The 19,831-nt window shown below is 40.5% G+C and overlaps 1 long non-coding RNA gene across 1 annotated transcript; it reads right to left on the minus strand.

Moving 5' to 3' along the window:
- Positions 1–1,543: 1,543 nt before the first annotated feature.
- LOC307216020 lies at positions 1,544–4,811 on the minus strand. The gene is made up of 3 exons (XR_013838884.1): positions 4,739–4,811; positions 3,961–4,010; positions 1,544–1,873 (listed from the first exon to the last, which is right to left on the minus strand). It is a non-coding gene; the product is annotated as an uncharacterized lncRNA (long non-coding RNA).
- Between the last annotated feature and the right edge of the window lie 15,020 nt (positions 4,812–19,831).

Here is a 19,831-nt window from a genome sequence, read left to right on the forward strand (position 1 = left end):
ATTAGGTTGTCTTTAATTAGCACATATTAATCACCATATGCTCTTAATACTCTTCTAAAACATGCTTTAAATGATTTGCATTAATTGCATTAAGTTGCTGCTCTTATAAATGACTGCTGAATTTCAGCTGCAAAACAATGCCCTTCTCTGTGGTTTCAAATGCTGGAGGGAATGTGCCACCCATATTTCAGACAGTGAGGCTAATTTCACAGCTGGTGGTAGATGTTCTGATTAACAGAAGCACAGAATTTAAAGAGGGGAAAAAAACTCTTTTTTGATGCCTCACAAAGGAAATAATTTCAGGATTAGTAGTACTAATGAGAAATATGTGCCCCCATAGACACGTTCCACAATTTGCTTTTGTACTGAACAATGTGTGTTCTACTTAGGCTCCCATTAAGAGTACATGGGGGCGACAGGTTTCCTACCTCCCCCCTAGCTGCTCCATTATCATTGGGCTCCTTGCATAACACGAAATGCATAAGTGGCTCTCATTGTCGGTCCATCCCTGAAGTCCATTCTTCACAACGTTTTCACTGTGTCGTGATGGGGAAGTAGTTCTATGAGCACCTTTACTTAATGTACTTTGTTTTTTGCAAGCTCAGAGCAGATTTCATGGTCTCCCATCCTGGACCTGATCATTTCCATAGCAATCATGGCACATCAGGTTGCTAGACCATTTCCTTGGTCAACTTGGATATTTGATGTGAAACCTATGGAGGTCAACAAGGATCACCTGGTTAATGTCCAGGTCATTCGGATTATGTGTTTATTGTCCTCAGTCATCTGAAGAAGGATCCACAAAGTGTTGCATCATGTGCTCCTGTCCCATTGTCTTCATTTGGACCCTCATGAACCCCAATAGTACTGCCAAAATGTGTCATCTATGGGAGGGAAATGGTTTCATTTTTAGGACAAACCAAAGTCATTTGGAAATTGGTGCACACTGTGCAGGGCGCCAGTTTGTAAATCTTCTGGAATGATTGACTACTGCTTTGGGCGAGCTGTTCTGACTGTCCAGAGCAGTTGTGAATTTCTCACCACCTTCCTGGGTAAATTGCTTCCTTGGGAAAAACCTGATTTTGAACAGTTATCAAGCATTTTCTCTAAGACTGGTTTTGTATTTGCTCCATTTCGCTTAAATATTGAGCTGCTTAAATCTGAAGGAAAATGAGGATATATTGTGTGTTGTGGGGGACAGCTCCATCATGTAGCACAATAGTTAGAGAGAGAGCGTGCGCAAAAGAGAGTCCTTGACTGTTCCCTATGTTGCTGTTGCTCCAGACACAATCCTTATCTAAGGTATCAGCTGATTCTGGCTGAGTGGCTGCTGAGCAGAGCTGCAGAAGTGGCTGATCCTGTGTTCATTGTCGGGGTGCAGTGCATTTTCCTATCGTGTCACCTGTTGATCCAGGGCAGCCAGGGAGGAGTAAGGGACTACAAAATGGAAGCTTCTAATCTTTTCATCTTGCGAGACAGGCACTTGAAATCCTCAGTTGCTTAGCTTATCGGCAACAAAGTCTTTTCTATCTTGGTACTCTTCTGAATAATTTTTACACTGGTTGCTGGCAGAGCCACCTTCCCTATAAATATGAGGGGTGTTTTTGCCAAAAAAGGGCAAACTGGTTGAAACCCTCCGGGATTTCCCACAAACGACACCAGCTGAGGAGGGGTGGAGAGATGGGAAGGGAAGGAAGGGGTGCTCAACTCAAGTTTGTGAGAGAGGGGCAAGATAAGGGCCAAAGCCAGTTTTAAATTTATACAAGTGCAAGTTGCTAAATCTCAGGAGTGTCAGGAAACCTCCTTTTTCGTTTCTGAAATCTGTCCCTCTTCTTTCAGTCTCAGGTGGGTGGGAGCTGGTTGTGTGATCACTCTGTGGTGAAGCAGGAAATGTACTTTGTGCTCGGACCAAAAAATGACAACAAAACCTCAATAGACACCTGAGAAATTCATATGTCCAGCTCCCCAGCCCTTTCCACCTGCTTGTCATAAAAGGGATCTTGACTTTCACTTTTCCCCATTTCATCTCCTCTGACAACTCACAGAATTCACTCTTTCCATCAGACATTAAATAAGGTTCCCTTCGGAACCTGGCAGTGTAGCTCTCTGTATTTATAGCAGCCTTTTGAGCTTCAGTCAGTTAACCTCTTAGTTCTTCTGTACCGCAACACATCTACACACATACCCAATGTCATTGTTCCTTTTTTGTCCTGCCATTGCTATCAAATACATTGCCTGGGTAGATCAGAATGCTTTTGCTTTGGATGGTGAATGTGCCATCTCATCTGATTACACTTCCTTCGTAGGGAATAATAAAAAAATAAACTAATAATAGTAATAATGAGCCCAAATTTCATTTTCTTTCTACAGTCTGGGAATATTGCCCGTATACTACTTCTGAACCAGAGCTGCATTAATGGTGCTTATTCTAGAAAATGCTATAAAAATAGGACCAGAATAAAACCATATTGCTGAATGTACTGAGAGTATCAAAACAGGATTACGGCCCTGTCACACTGTAAAGCCAGGCATGTTCCTATTTCTCTCTCCACAGTATTGGTTTGCCACTGTATTGGTTTGTCTTGTTGGCCCTTTGTGAACCACCAAATTTAGCGATGGGTGAATTTGTCAATTTCTCATTTTCCCACTTTTAAATTCAGCTAATTCCACCCAGGAATGATGCAACATGGATGCCACAGTGCTTTTCATGGGGCATTCTGGGTCCTAAACATAAACAACAACAAAAACACTGCTGCATTGAACAGGTGGTGAAAATGGAACAGACAGGGAAAAGGTAACACACTTTAGTCTCATCCCTTTCACCAATGGTGGAGCTTCATGTTCCGGCACCGGGGGCGGAGAGCAGGCAGGGGCGGACTGGTGTGTGTCCCAGGGCCGTGGCGCACGTCCTGGGGGTTTGGCATCACCTGTGGGGGTGTGGCGCCCAGCACGGGTGGGGAGCAGCCACGATGGCACCTTGGGGATCACGCTGCCGGGGGTGGTGTGCTCCCCCCGCACTCCTCTTCCTCCGCCAGTACCTTTCACCTTCCAAAGTACTCCCTATTTTCAGTTCTCATTGTAGAACGTTTGGCTCAGCACTTAATAGAGGAATCATCTTGACCTGTTAGCCTCTAACCAATCTTCCATCCATCTTGCACATACACCTTAACTCCTACCCACTAATGACCCTCCAGATCCACGTATCCTTCTCTCCTACTCATTTACTTGCTCTGCGTGCTCTGGTGGAAGCAAACAGGAAGGAAGAAGGAAAGAAGGAATGGAGGTCTCCTCTTCACCACCACCATCTGTGCAATGGCAACAGAGCTAGGAAATGAGTCTCCGCAACATCTTTAAACCTAGATGAGTGCAGGAACAGACCCCCTAATGGACCAGCCTCCACTGTGTATATTACAGAGCCCTGTAGACTTGGACATTACATTTTCAAACAAATCTTCCATCTCCTTCCAAGGTCTGTAATATATGCAGTAGAGGCTGGCCCAGCAGGGCATATAGGAGTCTGTCCTCAGCTGGTTCCCACCTGCCTGCCTTCTTACTTACATCCAGTCCATGCAGTGTCCCTGCTTGTCTATTACCTTCCTCTTGCTTAGATACAGTTTTGCCCCCCTGTTGAACAACAGTGAGGTGGATGGGGACAAAACTAGGATTAGTTGACTCTGGCTTTATTTACTGTTGGCCTCTCTGATTTTTGCCCTGTAAGTTCCAGTGGGCACCAGCCGCCACTGATATTATGTCCACCTATAGTGTAGTTTCACAGAGTTTTGTCAATGCCAACAATGTCTCCCCAGACTCCTTGTGCTGGTGCAGCTGAAACCTATTAGCTCTACAGCCTGAGATTCCTGACTGCTGTTGGGAGGAGGTGAAGGCAGGATTTATCCTTTAATATGTGCTTTAAGTGTCATTTAAGTGATACACAGGACTCTGTGCAAGTATAAATTTCACCTTTAGTGCTCTTATGGGAAATTCAGTGCTCTTTTCTCTGTGCTTCACGCCTGTGAAGAAGACAATAGGAAAAAGTCATTTACTGTCTTTGGAGAACTATCACACCAGCTCCAGCTTTCATCAGAAAACAATTACAAGGCTTCAAAAATGATTAACATGCAAGACATTTTCTTTTGTGCCTTCCCTTGCAAGAGTGACAGAAAGTTCAATGTGAGATCTTCCCACAGTGTATTCCGCACAACTCAGTGGAAGCAGGAGCACTAAAGCAGGCTTCTATCCCCTACACTATGGATTCTCATTGATATTCTGTGCCAGTAAATAAATGAAGCTGCTGAAAGCTATTAATCTGAGATTATAATAGTGGTGATAGTATTGGGGAAACATCTTAAAGTATTTGCCTGGGAAGATTCAAGAGGCCTTGAAGATTAAAATTCATTTGGATCCAAGACTTGTCAATGGTTACTTTAAGATGGGCTAAGAGATAAAAGTATTCAATCTGCATTTGAATGCGAACCTACTTAATTCGAACTTCCCGAACCAATAAACAAACTAAACTATAGATAGCCTGTAAAATTTGCACTTCTCCGAATTCTGTGATGGACTTCTCCAACAAGTATGTGTAGTAAAACGCTTATATCAAGGGAAAGTGTTGACAAAAATATCAAACAAATAAAAAAAAAGTTAGTGAAAATAACTTAGAAAAATGCTGGCAAAAATGTGTATATTACTGCTTGAAACTATGTGTATATTATTTAGAGTTGGGTTTTTGATTTTTTACCTTCAGCTGATCATTTGTGATATGGGTGTTGTGTCAACATGGTCTGATTTCAAACCGCTTAGTTAAAAATGAGTTGTCTGAAGTCATTGTGATGTCAGGTGATTGTTAGTTCATTAGCTCCACCCACCAGTCAAACTTGGCTCATGGGACATAGGACAGCCTGCTTGCCAGATCCAGTTTGCCACTGCTGATGAACAGGGTCTCCCCTGCTAAGCACCTGAAATGGGTGATACTGGGTGTGGTAATCTTTAAATTACTTTCGTCTGAAGCCATTTAGGACTTTGTATGTTAGCGCTGACACCTTGAATTAGGGGTGGCAGTTCACTGGCAGCCAGTTCAGTGCTTTTAGCATTGTTGAAACGTGGTCCTATTTGACTGCCCTACTCACCAACCTCACAGCCACATTCTGCACCATTTATTTAGCAATGTCTATCCCACCTTTCTCCCCAAAGGACCTCAGGGTGGCACTTGGTACATATTTCAGACTGTCTTCAAGGGCAGCTCATGAAGCCCAGATAGGAGGTCACTAGAGTGGACTGCAGAGGCCTAAGCTGGGCAGAAGAACTCACAGCCACAGAAGTTGCTTGGGGCTCCAATGATAGATTTGTATCATGGAGTACTCTTAAGACAACCAGCTTCTTCTTCATGGGAAATGCAATGTCTCCTAGAGCAGGTCATTATCCTAATTTCCAGACATGAGAACTGGCCACCCCTGGCACCTCCATCTTATCAAGATTCAGCTTCAGTTTATTGGCCCTCATCCAGTCCATTACTGCTTCCAGGCACTGGTCCAATGCCTTCACAGCCTCTCCTGATTCAAATGGAATGGAGAGACAGAGCTGTGTGTTATCGGCATACTGATGACACTGGGCTCCAAATCCCTGGCTGACTGGCTCCCATATAGACACTGAATAGCACAGGAGACCAAGTAAGTTCTTGGCTATGGATCCAGGCAACAGTCTCCTAATACAGTCTCCTGGTAGCAACTTTGCAGAAAGGAGTGGAACCACTCCTAGTGCATTAACTGCAACACCCACCCCACTGAGTCATTTGAGAAGGACGCCATAGTCAATGGTTCCTAAAGCAACCAAAATGTGTACAAAACTGCTCAGGAGAAACCCACATTTTAAAGTTTTTGTGATTATTATTATTTAATTGTAAATTGATGCACAAATAGGGCAAACTGAAGTTAAGATTGGAAAGCCTGGCAAACTGAAAGGCTAGATCCACCCATCTCTACCTTCAGGGTATCCAGACAGTGATTGAAATTAGAACGGAAACGAATATTCCAAATTCATCATTTGAATGAGCAATGTTACACTCAAAATTAAAACCAGCATTTTGTATGTGAGTTTTTTGAAAACCTTACAATCAGACCCTTGTTGGCTTCTCTTGCTTGCTTGGCAGGCTGCAAATATTGAAATCTTATAAGCTGTCATCTGCCCAATATTAATCATCATTGGATGCCACCTTTGCTAGATAAAATATGTCTCTGCAATGTTCAGCCTTGGGGGAATGCGGCACTTTCAGTTCACAGTGGCTAATTGTGAGGACCAAGAGCGAATGAAGTGTGCATCTAAGAAGATGCCCTAGAATCTTCTGCAATGCACAGGTGTTCCTTGACAAACCCACCAGGATGGAAAGCGTTCTCTGAAGGCTGAAAAACTGACAACCACTATGATGCACCACCACACATCCACTTTCCTTACAGCAAATACCAAATATCATTGTATGTCGACCATAACATACTGTCAAGTGTGAAACATGAAAATCAAACATCAATGGGTGTCAAATACAGACTGCAACAAAGACGGTGCAAAAGATAGATAACATTTCATAGCTAATGCTGTAGGGATGAAGTCAGACAGACACGTTTGTATGGGAAAGGACAATGGAAGGGATGATTTGTAATTAGCAAATTCCAGAATTCATTATATAATGTCCAAATATAGGCTCTATACAAGTTGTTCCCATAAAAATCTCTTTTCAAGTAATGAATAATAATAATAAAAACAAATCAAGACAAGACCAAAAGAAGAGGAGCGGATGAAGAACGAGAACTTCTATTCAAAGTTATAATGAAAAGGTTTAGCAGATAAAGAGGCCTTTGGATGGAATTATATTAATCTCTAGTGTCATAAACAATGCAGAGATTATTTTCATTAATTCAGATATGGTGGTTAAGTCAGCCTTCAGCTGGAAAAGTGCCAGCAAGGTAAGAGACATTTGTGGTTGCTGCTAAAGGCTCTCCTTATGTGTTAGGCAATATAAAGGAGAAAGACAAAATAAGTGTTTGGCAGGCATGCTAGCCCCGTTCACTTCAATGGCTCAGGCAAAATGCCCTCCTTGCTGCTCAGCCTCCCCCTCTGGTCCCATTCTACGAGAACAAAGCCATGGCTTGGGGGAAAAGCTGTAGCTCAGTGGTAGAGCACCTGCTTTGCACCCAAAAGGTCTCAGGTTCGATCCCCAGCATCTCCAGGTAGGACTGGAAAAGAACCCTGTGAGAAGCCCCAGAGAACTGTTGCTAGTCAGGGCAGACCATACTGACCTAGATGGACCAATGGTGTGCCTCAAAAAAGTCCCTGTGTTCTATATGGCAGCATCTACTACTCTTTGCCTCTGCCACCACTGACTAGGGTGGAACAAACAGCAATGGGCAAGGGAAAGAGCAGTTTCATAGAGCTCTGCCACTTAGCAAGGGCCTGGCCTGTTAGGTGTGGCTCTTGGCAGATGCATAGAGAAGCCCATCTTGTTGCCTGCCCTGAAACAAAGGTTATACAGGGTATGTCTATCAACATCTATTAGCACTGATAGCTAAGTGGAATCTCCACCTATTGCCTCTCTGCATGGGATTGATAAATTATTGACACCTGACCTTTCTTCTATCCTGAAACCCAATGGAACACTCAGGTGGTCTCCCATCCAGTTACTGACCAGACCAGAATAATAATAATAAAATTTTAAATTTATATCCCGCCCTCCCCAGCCAAAGCCGGGCTCAGGGTGGCGGCTAACAACAATCAAATAATACAACATTCTAGAAACATTTCATTCTAAAAATTAATTAAAATCAAATTGATGGCAACCGTTAAGCAAAATTCTGTGCAGATTGCCAGAGGAGGGAGTCAGGCTGCGCCCTGACCAAAGGTCTGGTGGAACAGCTCTGTCTTGCAGGCCCTGCGGAAAGATGTCAGGTCTAGCAGGGCTCTAGTCTCTTGTGACAGCTTCAGCAAGGCAGTAGTTTCATGCACCTTCCCTTCAGACTATATATATATATATATATATATATATTATAATTTTTATTAGTTTTCCAATTTTAAAACAAAACAACAACAACAACATAAAAACGTCAAACAAGTACAAACAAACACACAAATATAGGTTCTTAACCTCATTTTCATAAACCTCCTTTCTCGGACTTCCCCATACCTCACCCTTTTTGCATCCCTATTTTACAGTTTTTCAGCAACCCTTTTAGCCAATTAGATTTAAATTTATTAACTTTCTCAATTTCACCTTAAGTCATCAAACATTTTCAGCTGTAATTCTGCATCTTCCTTCCCCTTGACATTTTAGCACTCATCAATATTGTAACAGTTCTTAAGATAAGCTTTGAACTTCTTCCAGTCTTCCTCCACCGTCTCTTTCTCCTGGTCACGGATTCTGCCAGTCATTTCTGCCAGTCCCATAAAGTCAATCACTTTCGTCTGCCATTCTTCCAGTGTGGGGAGTTCTTGTGTCTTCCAATACTTTGCTAGAAGGATCCTTGCTGCTGTAGTGGCGTACATAAAAAAAGTCCTATCCTTCCTTAACACCAATTGACCGACCATGCCCAAGAGAAATGCCTCTGGTTTCTTGTGAAAAGTACATTTAAGTACCTTCTTAATTTCATTATAAATCATTTCCCAAAAGGCTTTAATCTTTGGGCAGGTCCACCAAAGGTGAAAGAAGGTACCTTCAGTCTCATTACATTTCCAACATTTATTATTGGGCAGATGATAAATCTTCGCAAGCTTAACTGGGGTCATGTACCACCTGTAAATCATTTTCATAATATTTTCTCTTAGGGCATTGCATGCCGTAAATTTAATACCGGTGGTCCATAACTGTTCCCAGTCAGCAAACATAATGTCATGTCCAATGTCCTGTGCCCATTTAATCATAGCTGATTTAACTGTCTCATCTATTGTATTCCACTTCAGCAACAAATTGTACATTCTTGATACATTCTTAGTATTGGGTTCTAACAGTTCTGTTTCCAGTTTCGATTTCTCCACCTGGAAGCCAATTTTCCTGTCTTGTTTAAAGGTTTCCATTATTTGGTAATAATGAAGCCAATCTCGCACCTTGGGCTTTAATTTCTCAAAACTCTGTAGTTTAAATTCACCGCTTTCTTGTTCTAAAATTTCAGAATATTTTGGCCATTTGGATTCCATGTTAAGTTTCTTCACCTCCTTAGCCTCCATAGGTGATAACCACCTAGGAGTTTTATTTTCCAACAAATCCTTGCATCGAATCCAAACATTATATAATGCTTTCCTAACAATATGGTTTTTAAAACCCTTGTGAACTTTAACCTTGTCGTACCATAGATATGCATGCCAACCAAACCTGTTATCAAATCCTTCCAAACCCAGTATATCTGCATTCTCAAGAAGTAGCCAATCTTTCAACCAGCAGAAAGCTGCCGATTCATAGTACAGTCTCAAATCCGGCAGGGCAAACCCCCCTCTTTCTTTTACATCAGTAAGTATCTTAAATTTTATTCTGGGCTTTTTGCCCTGCCAGATAAATTTAGATATATCTTTCTGCCACTTCTTGAAACAATCCAGTTTATCCACAATTTGTAATGTCTGAAACAAAAATAACATTCTAGGCAATACATTCATTTTGATCACTGCAATTCGGCCTAACAAGGAAAGCTTCAAATTCGACCATATTTCTAGATCTTTCTTTACCTCTGTCCAACATTTATCATAATTGTCTTTAAATAAGTTCACATTTTTAGATGTCATGTTAATCCCCAAATATTTTACTTTCTTTGCCACCATTAACCCAGTTTCATTTTGGAATCTCTCTCTTTCCACATTTGTTAAGTTTTTTTCCAGAACTTTAGTTTTTAGTTTGTTCGACTTGAATCCTGCCACCTGACCAAAGAATTGAATTAACTCTAAAACTCTTTTTGTACTAGTGTCTGGCTCTTGTAAAGTCAATACTAGGTCATCTGCAAATGCCTTCAATTTATAGTGTTTAGCTCCGACCTGAACTCCTTTTACCAGCTGGTCCCCCCTGATCATGTTCAACAAAACCTCCAGGACTGATATAAAAAGTAATGGGGATATCGGGCACCCCTGCCGTGTCCCTTTTTCTATGGAGAGTTCATCAGTAACCACATTATTTACAATTAACTTAGCCTTTTGTTCAGAATATATTGCACTTATACCATTTTCAAACCTTTGGCCTACCCCCATCCCATGGAGATTCTTCTTCATGAACTTCCAAGAGATATTATCAAAGGCTTTCTCCGCGTCCACAAAAATCAGGACTGCCTTCGTGTTACTATTTACAGTTAGCAGTTCCATAATATCAATTATGTTCCTTACATTATCTGATAAGTGTCTTCCTGGGAGAAAGCCTGCCTGGTCCTTATGAATCTCCTCCATTAACACCCTCTTCAGTCTTTTTGCTAAAATGTCAGCAAATATTTTGTAATCCACATTAAGTAGTGATATAGGGCGGTAGTTCTTAATCTGATTTTTTTCAGTTTCAGTCTTTGGTATAAGTGTGATGAAGGCTTCTTTCCACGATTCAGGTGCCTTTTCCCCCTCTAATATTTCATTACAAACCTCCTTAAGCGGCTGTACTAACCATTCTTTCAATGCTTTATAATATCTGGAGGTTAGTCCATCTGGTCCTGGAGATTTCCCTAGTTGCATGTTTTGAATGGCACCCTCCACTTCTTGGTCTGTTATTTTCTCATTTAAAATCAACATACTTTGTTGCGAAATTTTTTGTAATCCATATTTCTTAAGAAAATCTTCCATGTCTCCTTCATTTTCCGGCCCTTGTGCATATAATCTCCTGAAATAAATCTGAAAGCAATTACTAATCTCATTTGGTTTAAAAATATTCTTTCCATCCACCTCCAAGCTTGTGACTGTATTTAGTTTCTGTCTCTTCTTCAATTGCCATGCTAGAAGTTTCCCACATTTGTCCGCTGATTCAAATGTCCTCTGTCTCATTTGCTTAATTTTCCATTCTATCTCCTGGTTCATCAATTCCATATATTGCATTTGGTAGAACTTAATTTCTCTCAGGATTTCATGAGACTTTGGTTTAGACCTCAGTTTCTTTTCTCCTTCTTTTATTTTTTCCAGAATCTTATCCTTCCTTTCATTTTGTTTCTTTCTCTTTAAAGAGTTCTGTTGTATCAAAAACCTTGCATCACGGCCTTACTTGCGTCCCAAATCACTCTTTTCTCAACCTCTGTCCTCAGATTTATCTCAAAGTAGTCCTTCAAGGTTTTTTGGGCCTTTTTGTAAATCTCCACCTCTCTGAATAGGGTGTCATTCATTCTCCATCTGAAGGATCCAGCTGTTGTTAGTTTCATTTCCATCTTCACTGCGTTATGGTCGGAGCATGTCTTTGGGCAGATTTCCACCTTTTTTATCCTTGGAGCCATTCCACTAGTAATCCATATTTGATCTATTCTTGTCCATGTCATTTGTGCCTCTGAAAAGAATGTTCCCTCTCTCTCAAGAGGGTTTCTTGTTCTCCAGATATCAATCAAATCTATATTTTCAGTCATTTCAAAGAAGGTCTTAGGTAGTCTCCCGTCCTTAGAGACCACCTGTCTTTGTGCTTTATCCATGTTTGTAGAGACCACGCCATTCATATCTCCTAGTAAAACCACCTTATGATCCAAATAGTCCATTAATGTCTCATGCAATTTCTTATAAAATTCTGCCTTCCCTTCATTTGGTGCATAGATGCCAACTATCAAAAGTTTTTCTCCTTGGATTTGTATCTCAATTGCCAAAGTTCTTCCATGTTCATCTTTAAAGATCAATTTTGGGGCCAATTTTTCCTTTGCATAGATCACCACTCCTCTTTTCTTAACTTTATCTGATGAGATAAATTCCTGTCCTAATCTTTTATTTATAAGTAGTCTTCTGTGTGTCCTTGTTATGTGGGTTTCTTGTAGACATATCAAATCCAATTGTTCTCTTTTCAAAATATGAAAAACCTCGCGCCTTTTTCTGGGAAGGTTGAGCCCATTACAGTTCCAGGTTAAAAATTGCAGAGACATTATTAGTTAGTTGCCTCCAGCTGCTCCCTGCAGCTGTTCTTCTTCTGTAGGTGATTTCAGTCCAAATGTCAAGTTTCCAAGGTCTGTATCAGAGGTCGAGTAAAGCACTCCTTTCACAAGGTCCTCCCCTTCAGACTATATTTTTGCTCTCCATTCAACCTTTTCCAGCGTTAAGTGTGTCGCGTGCTTGCAATTTGATTTGAAAATATATAAAAGCAGAGGCTTGTGCTATCAAAAGTTTGCAAACATTCTTCTTTGAGTTTGACTTGCCATTTGGACAAGAAGAGGTTTGCTTCTCTCCAAAACAATTGTTTTTAGCTCGGCATTTCAGTTTCTTGTTCTGGCAGGCTATAAAAACTTTGCTTTTATATGATTACCGGGCTTGACTTAAATCAATATTAGGGAGATGGAAATGTATTTCATGATGTTTCTTTGTTGGTCAATAAAATCTTATACAGTGCACCATCAAAAAATGCTGGAATCAGCTTTGAGGAGAGCGGGGGGGGGGGGGAACTACCCTTCAATGGCAGCAGAAGCAATTAGAGTGATTTGCTGCTTTAAGTGAGTGAATGTGTATGTTGTAAAAGGAGAGACACAACAGTAAAAAGATAACAGACTTCTTTTTTATTATTAAAGTTCTTGGTTCTGCTGTGAAAGATGCCTTAATGAGAAACTTATGTGACCTTTCAGAACTGAAGGGATGTGGGGGAAAGAGGCTTTTATTGTTGGAATTTGTGGTATTTCTTGTTAATTGAATTAAATGAGATTTTTTTGTGGTAAATGCTGTCAATAACAGGCTCATTGGAAGGAGATTATATGTACTAAGAGCAATTCTCCTGCGGCTTGTCCTTGCGAAGTCAAGATGTCACCAACCACAAACTATTTTTTTTTCCAGAGCAATTTATTTCCTTTTTTTTTTAAAAAAAAATATTTTTATTGGTTTACAAATACAAAAAAAAACAAAGTTGTACATTCAAACTTCTTAATTACCTCTTAATTCCATTTTTTTTGACTTCCCTCCATTTGTCTGAACTTCCTTCATTTTGTAACTTTTAACACAATCCTACTTATTGTTATTTATTCTGGTAGCTTCAATTTCATTGTTTATGCTTATTATTAGATTTTCACATCACAGAGCTTCCTTAAAACTTACAAACGTAATCTGGTTATCACTTAGTTTTTGCAAATATTGAATAAACTTCTCCCAGTCTTCTGTAAATCTTTGATCTCGTCGATTCCAAATCCTTCCTGTCATTCTGTCCAATTCCGCATAGTCCATCATTTTGGTTCTCCAATCTTCTATCATAGGCAGCTCCTCTTGTTTCCAATCACCAACCACAAACTAGGGGGAAGTAGCAGCTGACTATACCTGCTGGTATTCTACATGACTGTTAAAGGTATAGGAACTCTGTCCTCTTGTTCATCAGGTATGGTCACCTGGCAGGCAGAGAGTGTATATGTGTGCATACAGGTAGACTGAGATTAAAGTTGTGAAGGAAGGGCTGAGGGGGGAGAAGTGAAGGCATGGCTGTCTCATCTTCCAAAACAGCAGCATATTGAAAGACAGAACCCGGGAGACTAAGATCCAGATTCCCATTTTGGATGGCCTTGGGATCACTCCAATCTAACCGACCTAACAAGCTGCTTGTGAAGACACACCTGTCCAGGGAAGCATGCCTCTGAACCTAAACTTCCTGATCTAATGATTTAAATCGCTGCTTTACTTGTTAAGCTTTTCAGATGGCTTGTTTTATTGTATATTTTAATCTTTGAAGTTTTTAACGCATCCATGGAATGGTTTTCTTATGTATTTTAATTATGTGTGGATTTTTTTGATGTTATAACTGATTTTAAACTGCTTAGAAACCATTTTGGCATGCGAGTGGTACATAAATTATTATTTTTTTATTGGGAGGAAAGATATATGTGTATGCACTAATCTTGAGATGAAAAGTGAGGCGTACCTAAGGTAGAATATATGTAATTCTCATTCATGCATTCACCAGGCCCCGATCAGCCTAGCTTCACCAAGACAGTTGCTTCATGTGCCTTCAAAATTCACCTAGAAGTGGGATTGTTAAACTACTCTGGAAATTGTAGCTCTGTGAGAGGAACAGGGGTTTCCTAACAGCTCTCAGAACCCTTAACAAACCACAGCTCCCAAGATACTTTGGGGAAGCCATGATCATTTAAAGTGGTGTCATAGTGCTTTAAATGTTTGGTCATGTTACCAGGGAATGATGGGAGTAGCAGTCCAAAACATGTGAAAGGGTAGAAGGTTTGGGAAGGCTGCTCTAAATTCTAAATTGAGAAAGGAACACATCTGATCCAGGCACTTTGTTTGTTGATACAGGTTGTATTTATTCTGTGAACTGCCCTGAGACCTCCGAGTATATGGCAGAATATAAATTCAATTAATAACAAAAGCAACAATAATAATCGTACTGTCAACTACTGCACTATACTGAGCTGTATTGGGAATCTTCACACACTGTAGCATGAGCAGCAGAAATATTTGTCAGATTTAACTGAACACTGGCCATTTCTAGAACATGGATTTATGTCCCCAATGTTCATGGAGGCTCAGAGAAGAAGCCACAAAGTGTGGTTCTTCCAAACAACTTTTAAAGTAATGCATTTGGTATTGGCAGATATTAGACTTCATTGCTTAGTAGTGGAATCCAGACTCATTATTTTTTATTATACTTTTAGTGCAAAAACAGAACCAAATCTATTATGATTTTCATTGTTCACTCTGGAAGGCAATCCTTTTAATCAACTAATATCGCTGAAATCATTTTTCCCTCCTTATAAAAACACACAGACTGTTTCATCTTCATATGCTTATTCTTTAGTTTGGTCTTCATCTCCTCTCTAGAGCAATGAATGCCATCCCCTTTGCGGACATTTGTGTATTCCCCTATGTGTACACATACACCGAGAGGGAGAGCTTGCGTCTAATACTGCCATATTTCTTTAAACAACTGTTTGTGCTGCTTTGATAGAACTTTACAGCCTGCAAAACATGCTATCAATGCAATTTCTAAAGCTCCAATGATGGAAAAACAAATAATGTGTTCCTTTCTTTGTTTTTTAAAGCTTATGCGGGTGGTAAGAAAAAAGCATTGCTTTTTATTTCGTCTCCCTCCTGTGGCCATTACTCACACCTACAATTATTTCCTTGTTCTCCACCCTTATATTCAACAAATCTCTATCTGTCAAGTCTCTCTGGCCCTTTTAGTTCTTTCTCAAAACCTACCCCTTTTATTTAACCCTCTAATCCTCAGAACCAACTTAACTCTGGGTGCCTCCAGTCTCAGTATTTCAAGGAAGGGATTCAAGCGAACTCCAAAAAGAGTAAGACTTTTTGTGATTTGTAAATAGCTGAACTTGAGGGGCCACTGGTTTTTCTTTTTTCTTTTTTTTTTAAAAAAAGAGATATCTCTGATTTCACTGTTTCTTGCATTCAATCCTTTGTAGATGCTTAAAGCATCACATCGCTTTCCTGTTACTTCCAAACTTGTCCATGTTTGTTTGGTTAATTTTTTAAAAAAACCCGTTGTACATAATTCAGGTTTCCACAAAGGCCAGCTTAGATTGCAGAATCCAGTTCCAAGTCAAGTGTCAAAGTGCAAGTCAAAGCTTTTGTCTTCTAAAATTTACAGCACCTGGCTCAAATGCTTGTCATGGAAAGCAATTTCCAAATGCATACCGAAATCCACAGGCAGTGTTCTCCTGTCAATTTGAGGTCGCTCTGTAGGATTTGTTTGTTACTATTCTCATTCTTCATATTCAGAACGGTGATATATAATTTACCAGGGGGCAATAAATCACACTGCTTGAATAGGAGTGTGCACTGCCTTGGTTTTCAAATGGATGGAAGGCTGCTTGCTGTTATTTTTAAAGCGGCCTGTGGTTTTGTAGAAATCTCTCTCAAAAAACCAAAAAACCAGGAGGAACCTGTTTTTATTGACCCCCTTTGAAGCTTGGTGGTATGGTTATGAACAGAAACCACAGATGAGTAACCTGTGGCCCTCAGGATGTTGTTGAGCTATGTCTCCCATCATTCCAGATCACTGGGCTAGGGTGTGGCAGAGGAAGCAGGGACAGGTCAGGTGAGGGACAGGTCAGTAGAATCCCCACCTCCCCTCTGGCTTCTAGAACTAGGAGGGGCTTGGAAAGAGAAGAGCAGCGATGACTTCCATGTTGGAGAATTTTCAGGTTGCTGGCATGCAACCCATCAGAAGAAGGAGGAGTGGAGCCCCACTGTTGCTACAATTGCTTCCTGTGGCTCAGACCTGTGGACAGGTGCCTAGAAGCTAGAGGCTTATATGCGTGTGCATTCAGAGCACTGTAGAAGCTGCTGTGTTTCTCTTGTCAATAAAGAGTTAAATATCAGATGTATGCCTTCCTTATCTGAAGTGGGCCATGACATGGGGCTGATGGAAGTTGGGAGTCCAAGAATATCTGGAGGGCCACAGGTTCCCCATCCCTGGCTTAGACCTTACTAAGCTATATTAATGCATTACTGTCAATGGCTAAAGAAACGATAGGAAAGTCATTCATCTTCTGTGGATTTCATCTTCCTTCAGCAACTTCAGGTGTTTCAAACACTGGAATTTCTAGATGTCTGAAACATGTAATCCCCCCCCCCCCCCCCGTTTTGCATTCCAAAGTGGTACAATGAGTGGTAGCTGATGGCTGCTAAATGCCAACTTCTGTCAATCTACTAAACCTCTCCTATTTATTCCTTCCTTCAGCTCCTCAGATACCACCTCCACCTCAGCATTACCCTTGACTATAGTGGAGGACCATGTCATGTTATCAGCATCAAAGTCGGAGAACTACGAGGCCACCAAGCTTTTGTGCATAGAATGGGATGGAGGCTGCCATCTTGGTTTTTCTTCAGGGCAATGAAAGATGTTGGGTCTGCTTTATCTTTGCTCATATAGCTGCTTGAGGCCCAAAGCAAGTCAGGACATTTTGGTGGTTTTTTTTTCTGAAGGAGAAAGCTATGTGTTGTTCCTCTCTTCAAAATTGCTAAGTGGTCATATTGGGATTCTGGACCCCATTCTTTTCAGTGCAAGTCCACAAAAACCTTGAAAATATGAAAAATCAAAAGGATTATGGCTCCTCAGTGTATTTATGATTTTAATTAAACAACTGGAATATATTTCCATTTACTGTTGCCATTTTCTTGTAATTGCATATGCTTTTTAATTGTCAAGAGCCATAAATTGCATTACAAAATCTGGCTAGTTGCTACTGTTAATTTATACACCCTCACTAAATAACAACAAAATTTACTGACGCTGTAATTAATCATCTGTAACTCAGTAGATTGATTACAGTAAAACTTTTTAACACCTTAAACATGAAAAGTAAGTTTCCAGATACATCTGGCAGTTCATTACCTCCCTCCTGGTTTAACACAGAGGACATTATAGATTTCTCGCATGCTCCATTTTAACATAATGTTTCCATTAAGTATAATCCATCTTTAGAGGAAGTAAAAGAGACAGGTTTGTTGAATAAAAGTGATCAATTGTTTGAACCCCAAGAGACATATTCATCTAATAAAATGTCTAAATAATATGATAGTGATAGTAAGATGTATTAAGACAACCACGAAATGCAGAAAAGCATTCTTTAATTAAGTTAAAATAATTGGTCATATGGTAGCTAATTACATAGACTTCAGTCGGCAGAGAGAGAGAGATGGTGATGAAAAAGTTTCACTTATTGGTTGCAGGGTTGGTCCCATACCCTTAAAACTTCAGACTGCTTTTGCAATTGCCTTCATTTCCAATACGCTTGGGGGTGTAGTGGTTAAGAGTGGTAGTCTCGTAATCTGGGGAACCAGGTTCGTGTCTCCACTCCTCCACATGCAGCTGCTGGGTGACCTTGGGCCAGTCACACTTCTTTGAAGTCTCTCAGCCCCACTCACCTCACAGAGTGTTTGTTGTGGGGGAGGAAGGGAAAGGAGAATGTTAGCCACTTTGAGACTCCTGAAGGGGAGTGAAAGGCAGGATATCAAATCCAAACTCTTCTTCTAAAACTCAAAGGCAGTTTAGTATCAGCCACCTTCATAGATACCAGACACTCCATTTTATGAGCACCTATCCTCTCCCTCCCTCTCTGTCTCTTGGGCTACAAGACTCTAAAAGTGATGGGATTCATGTGAAGATATCGGCTACCACTGACTGATTCATGTGAAGATATCGGCTACCACTTGGGAATGCAGATGGGGGTGGAATTACATGTTTAGCGCACCCCCAACTGAAAAGGCCTTGGATGTGGAAAGCTTGCATGTTGGGGAAACCCATATGATTAGAAATGTCTGTAATTGAGTTCAGGGTTTTGGGGGGTTTTTTGACCTTGAGGAACATTCTAAAATATTTTATCACCCACCTGTAAAAGGAGATGGTATATTCTTGCAGGAACTGTACCACCTGCATTTTCTGGATCGTTTTGAATCTTTCCATGAGGCCAAATGGGTGAACTATCTTTGCTGAAAAGTCTTTTGTTTGGGGTGACACGAGCTGCAAAAGTTCTGTCTCCGGCATTTGATCTCGGGCGACTCTTTTGTACTTGCAAGTCGTAACTCGGAGAGGGAGTTATTGTCTGATGAACGTGTCGGCATCAACTCACCCCTAAATTCTGGCATTTGCATTAGAATATGGATTATCTTATTTTCCCATCACTGCAGAAAATTCTATTATATTCATTTTACTGGCATATAAATATGTATTTGGTTCAAGTATAAAAGAAGGAGAAAAACAAAAACAAAAATTGTAGGGGATTATATCAGAAGATACAGTCATAAAAGTTTTTTTTCCTTTTAGTTAGATTACACATTGTCACAAACTGAAAGCTGAATAAAACTGATTAACCCACCTTTAGGATTTGCTGTTAGATTTTTCATGGAAAGAATACATTTCCCTTTGAGAGTTTTGCATATACTTTAACGTGCCTGTAATAAATTTCAAAGACCTGCCAAGTGATACACTGGGGCATTTTCCCAAAGACAGAGAGTCATGAATTTGTCTATCAATTTATGCATATTATTTGTCATAAAACAAGAGATTCTGAGGTACGGAAATGATTTCACCGATGCCACAACAACAGGAGACTATAAATCCATTCCCATAAAACCGGCTACAGATTGAGGTATACTCTAAAGGCCGAGATTCTCTCTACAAGCTAATAATACTGTTGGTCTTTGGGCTGGTTTAATGAAAAACATAAGGGCAGGTAGACCAGGGCAACTTTTGAACCACTCTGGTCCAGCATATCAGCTATAAATTCTACTTAACTGAGTGGTTGGCACTATTTACGGCTGCCTTGTGTCACCAGAGTGGCACATAACAACCAGACCATGTCAGTGAATTTGACTGCTGAGCTTCAGAGAAAGCTGAAGGGGATGGTAGGTCAGTGGAACATCTGGATGTGGGAAATAAATATACATTGAGCCTGTCAAATTATTGCAGAATTGTGCCCCAAGGCCCGCTCTGGCTTGAAATCTGTCAGACTGGGACAAAGGCCTGAAGAGAGGACTGAGACGGAGGAAGACCTTCAAAGAAGAAAAGCATAACCCTAAATATGTAATTTGGCAAGCAGCACTGGTTTACACATGTTTTTTTCTTAATATCTATGTATATTGCATTTTTAATTCCATGACTATTTTGACACTTTCCTCAATGTGGCTGAGCAATAGTTAGCATCTTGGACACACACACACACACACACACACTTCACCCAGACCCTGATTTCCTGCTTTGTAA

The sequence above is a fragment of the Podarcis cretensis genome (genome assembly GCF_951804945.1).
Source record: "Podarcis cretensis genome assembly, chromosome: 5".
In the NCBI taxonomy this organism is placed as follows: domain Eukaryota; kingdom Metazoa; phylum Chordata; class Lepidosauria; order Squamata; family Lacertidae; genus Podarcis; species Podarcis cretensis.